At 45.0% G+C, this 5,470-nt stretch overlaps 1 pseudogene; it reads left to right on the top strand.

Annotated features, from left to right (window-relative positions):
• Window positions 1-5,041: 5,041 nt before the first annotated feature.
• On the top strand, window positions 5,042-5,157 carry LOC112469116 (annotated as a pseudogene).
• The last annotated feature ends 313 nt before the right edge of the window (window positions 5,158-5,470 follow it).

Here is a 5,470-nt window from a genome sequence, read left to right as displayed (position 1 = left end):
CTTGAATTCGGCTTTGCAGAGTCTGCATCCCATCTTCTTCCTGCGACAGTAACTGTACCTTTTAGCAAATTAATAAATGAACAAATATTAACTAACCACCTACCATGTACCAGGTTCTGAGCTAGGAACTTTCACATCATATTCTTATCTACCTGATGACAATATTATTTCATAAGGGAGAAAAATGAAGTCCTTGCTTGTTAGCAGTGAGCAGAACTAGGATTTGAATCCTGTTTGAGACCTTCCTTTTCTTCCTTTTTTCTTCTCTCTCCCTCCTTCCCTCTGTCTCTCTCTCTCTCTCTCTCTCTCTCTCTCTCTCTCTCTCTCTCTCTCTCTCTCCCCCCACACCTTCCTTCCTTCTTTTCCCTTCCCCAATTATTCATGTATCCATTTGGCTAAGGTTAGAATCTTAGCATTCTTAAGAGGTAATCGATGCGTTGTGCTTAGCTCAGTATTTGACACATGGGAAGCAGCACTTGAATAATGTTAATTTTCACCAGCCTCACCCTCAAATCACCTAGAGAAGTTTTACTACTTCCTCTCTACTTCCTGGTGAGTAGGAAAGAGACACTTCTCTTTTCTAGAGACACAGTAGGCAGAGAGTCTGTCTCTCCAACTCAGCTGGTGTTTCCTCTGCTCGGAGGGCTGGGCCTTGCAGATGGCCTAGCCCGGCCCTTGCAGGGACACTTAGAAGAGCTGAGCATCACATCGGCACCGGTGATCCTTTCTGTTAGTTTCTGAAAAATTAATGAAAAGGAAAACTTTGCGGAATTTTCACATATATATATAGGCTTTGTTTTCTCTTCTTTTTTGTTTTGCAAAGAAAGGCTCCTGCTGGCCTTTTAAGCCCAAAGAAAACTTAACAAACACTTGCTATAAACTACCTTGCTTTTTACCCCTCATCAAGTGGCCTCCCCGACTCTGGAGATTTGTGTTCCAATCCCCGTGAAGGAGCAGGAGAGGAGGCCGGATCCTGAGTCTCATTAAGTTTCTTTGCTATGTCAGTCGTCTTCCCCAGAGGGAGACGTAATACTCTCTTCATAATACTCGGCCCCTCTCACAAGTTGGCAGCTGCTTTCGCTCAACTTAGATTCTTGGCTAAGAATGTATTCACGGGGATTTCAAAAAAGCCTCCCCAAATACCTGTTTACTGACTTTCTCAGAGCGTTTCTGAGATGACTTAAGGGTGAGGCATCTCTGAAGCCAGCTTCCTCTTGCTAATGAGGCTCAAGCTGAGCACTGAGGGGTGGGGTGGGGGGAGCTGCTCTGCCCCTTTGCCTGTGCCCTGGGCTGACTCACTCTCTGGACTCCCTGTGTCCTGTCTCCACTGGAGCTGGTGGTGTCTGCCCAGTCCTTTGGCCCAGATGCCTCCCCTGGGTCTCCTGCCCAGATCAGGACCCATGTGGGTCTCTAGACTGGACTTTGGAATCTCATGGGCTCTTTGTCCAGTTCTCAGGGCATCTCTGGCCTTGCCATTCCTCAAGTCTGCTTCTGTTCGATATATCTTTGTTAAGAATGTAAAAGGTCTTTTCTTGTGTAGGTCTCCCGAGTTCTAAGACTGATCTGTTTCGATGAATTTTATGATGTTGAGTATTGGACCCTGGTCCTGGGATCTCCCCTGGAATAATGAAATAATTCACGTATATACCTCAGGCACTGTTCTAAGTGCTGTATTCACATAACCTTATAATAACTCAGTAAGTAGATACTATTATTCTCCCTACTTTAAAGACAAGAAAACTGAGACACAGAGAGATTAAATCCCCTTCCCAATGTCACATAATCCTGGAAGCGGTAGAGCTAGGGTTATAATCCGGCCACTGTCACACCCTTAACCATGACATTAAACTTCTCCGAGCAAGTGGGTGCCTGAGGCTAAGCTGAGCAATGGGTCCTAGAGAAGAAAGTCTCTAATTCGCTTCGCCTGGCCTTTGGAGTCGATGCGCGAACCCCCTCCACTCCCATCTCAACATCCACGTTTTTCCTCGATCCCTTCGGAGATTCTGCTTCAGCCCAGAGAAACTGCTCGCTGCCCGCCATGGCCATGGCCATCACGTCACTCGCTCTGCTCTTCTGCATTTCATCGCCTGCCACCCTTTCCCGGGATGCCTTCTTCCTCTACCCCAACGGAAATCTCACCTTGCTTTCCTTCCAAAAGCGTTCCTAAACCTTATCTACTCCAAGAAGATGCCCTTCTGTTACCCAATCCTTCCCATCTCCCGATTCAAATTTATTTGTTGCTCTCCTTGGGGTATGGAGGTGGGGGAAAGCGAGCTGAGGGTGTTTTCTAGGTGGGTGACACTGGAGACCTCACCAGAAAGGATCTTTATCTAACGCGTGACATCATCCTTAAAGCCCCAGGAGTCTGTTCCTCTATCACCTCATTCACTCCTTCATTCTTCTGTGAACATGGCACCGTATTGAGATTGTGGCTTGTGCTGGTATAAAGTCTTTTCCTTAGATGTCCTCGCAGACCAGTGTTGGATAGCTAGTGCGTGTACATAGATAATTACAGTGCAAGGAGGCAAGTCAGCAGTGTCTCAGTAGAGACAGCAAGTACTTGAGGGATCACCTAGTTGGGGACAGGGAAGGAAGGTCAAATGGCAGAGGTGGCATTTGAGTTTGACTTTCAGGGATGTGTTTTCAAGGTTAAGGGACAATATAAAAATGGCAATGCAGAAGACAGATTTTGGATTGGATGAAGAAATCTGTGTGATGTAAGTGAGAAATAAGACTGGAAATGCAAATTGTGGTCAAAATAAGAAGAACCTCATGTACGAGAGAGCATACTTAAAAATCATAGCTCTTAGAGAATAACGAAGGAGTCGGCATTTTCGTAGGGCACCAAATCAGGAGCCTTTGTAGGGTTTTAAGGTGGGGAGGGAAAGAATCGGAGGTAGCTCTCAGAGCCGTGTAGACGAATCGAAGTGTTACACAGTTCTTGTAGAGACAAACAGGCCTTTCTAGAAATCTCAGCAGAGGGATCATGGCCTAAGCAAAGGCAATGACAGTGGGAATGGACAGGAAGGGATGAATGAGGGGGATCAGATGAGATTTGCCAGAAGGGAAGGAGTAAAGATGAGTCCAGGACAATAACAGAAACTAGAAATTAGGAGGAAACGGTGATTTGGGTAGGCGGGGATGGGAGAGAGAGGGCTGATAGTGCCCAAGAACCTCCAGTGAAGTTGTTTGCACACAATTTGGAATTGTGGGGAAAGTTGGGGCAGCATTAGTCTGGTGATGCCTGGCGGAGAGGGGATTTGGGCCATTAAGGATTTGGGCCTCTGTTGCTACCTCTTACCCAAGCCAAGGACAGATATTTCCTGATCCAGTTCTCATTTAAGTAAAAACCCACTTGGTCCACGAGCACCACTGTATTGGATTTCTGCCTCAATCCAAGGTTTTATCTATTCTTCCCATGGTCAGGCTGACCTCCTTGCCAAGGTCCTGGACCATAGGGGACAGAGCTTCTGGATGGAGATACTGATACCTGGTCTTTCCTCTAGTTACCATTTATACTGTTTTCTTAATGTTATTCACAGAGTGACTTTTTCAATGTATTATTAAGAAAATATCTCTCAGATTATTCTCTATTCCTTTATTAACTAATTCCAGGACCCCTGCCCTTCACCAGAAACGTTCGGAGTTGGGAACACCTGTTACTTCTCCATTGACATTACTGTTCTTGATGCTGGTTGGAATGAGTGAGAACCTTCTTCTTTGGGCCATTGTCCCATACTAAGTAAACATAGTATTGTTTACCAAACATGTTCATTTGGGAGTGAATCTTTAACAAATGTGCACCCTCGCTGAGCATTGCTCACTCCTGCAAAGAGTCTGTTCATGTTTTTGGCACCTTTGAGGAGCATCAGTGAATTGTCGAGGAGTTGAGGAGAACCAGGAAGGGAAAGAATGGAGGAGCAAAAACCCTACTTATTTTTCCTTCAACAGTAACTGGAAACATTTTAGATTTAGTCATCATTCATGAAGAACACTCACAGTTCTTTTGATTCTCAGTCCACAAAGAAAAAGATCAGTTCAGTCCAAAAGCACTTACTGAGCATCTACCAGAAGCCAAACAATCAAAAGCTCAGGAAACATAAAAACTAATAAGACACAGAATGAGACCCATAAAGAGCCCATAGTCTCAGTAGGAAAGACGGATACGTAATTTTTAAAAAAGTAGAACCCCATGAGATACATAAAATAGCCCAAGTATGTGCAAGAACCAGAACAAAGACTCATCTTTGGGTAACAGGTGGAGCAACCGCAGAGCATGGGCTTCTCAGTAAGATTTTGGAAACAGAAAAGAGAAATTAGGGGAAATTCCAGGCAGAGGACACACAGGTGCAAAGCTGTATAACAGCATGATGTACTTGTAGGATTATTAGGAGCCTTGTCTTTCTGAAGGAAAACGTTGCAGGAATTGCTTCAAGTATGGGTCTATAGGGGAGATAGACAAGCGCTAACCATAATTTCACGAAGTACCCTGTAGGCCACACTAAAGAGCTTGACCTTTATCCTGAAGGTCAAAGGAAGACAATAAGAGATTCTAAAAAAGAAACTAACTTTACATTCGCAGATTCTAGGAGAAAAATATGAGTTCAGTGTGAGACATATTAAATCGAAAATCCCTATCTAAATTAATTAAATTAGATATATCAAAATTAAACAATGCAATAGGGACATATGGGATTGGAGCGCAGGGGAGGTTTTGGGGAGGAGATGAGGATGGGAGACCATCGCACGGATTGTATGAAGCTAGTGTAGAGTATGAGCTCTCCCAAGGAGAGGGTGTGGGTCAGAGCCAGAGCTTGGGCAGCCCCCAGGGGAGTATCGGTATTCAAAAGGTGGTCAGACAAAGAGAAGCCTGTGAGAGGTATCCCAAGTATTAGAGGATGACAAAGCTAGAGTGGGGTCAGGAAAGTCATGGCACATTTCAAGGAGAGGTGTGGATGTGGTTCCATAGTGTAGCGGTTAACACGTCTGCTTTACATGCAGAAGGTCCTGAGTTCACGCCCCAATGGAGCCACAGTCCATGGTCTATGGCCATGCCACCCCGAACAAGCCCAATGTCTGATCTTGGAAGCTAAGCAGGGTTGGGCCTGGTTAGTACTTGGATGAGAGACCACCTAGGAAGACCAGGTGCTGTAGGCATAAATATTAATAATAAATTTTAAAAAAAAAAAGAGAAGAAGAGGTGTGGTCATCAAGTTAACTGTATAGAGGTCAAGCAAATTATGGACTGGAAAGAGTCCCCTGGATTTAGCAAATGTAAGAATCAGGATGTGTCTCCGGGGAGGATGGGTGGGCGGAAGGCCAGACGAGAGATGAGAAATGGGAGGGAGCAGGTGGAGTCTACTCTTAGAGGAGTGTGGGAAGGAGCCAGTCTTAAAAGAGAAGAAAAATACACAAGCAAGAGAGGAGCTCATTGAAGAAACCAGATTCCTGGTCTCTGAAGAGGGACGAG

This window comes from Pteropus alecto, unplaced genomic scaffold (genome assembly GCF_000325575.1).
Source record: "Pteropus alecto unplaced genomic scaffold, ASM32557v1 scaffold106, whole genome shotgun sequence".
Lineage (NCBI taxonomy): Eukaryota > Metazoa > Chordata > Mammalia > Chiroptera > Pteropodidae > Pteropus > Pteropus alecto.
This window is presented reverse-complemented; position numbering and strand designations above follow the sequence as displayed.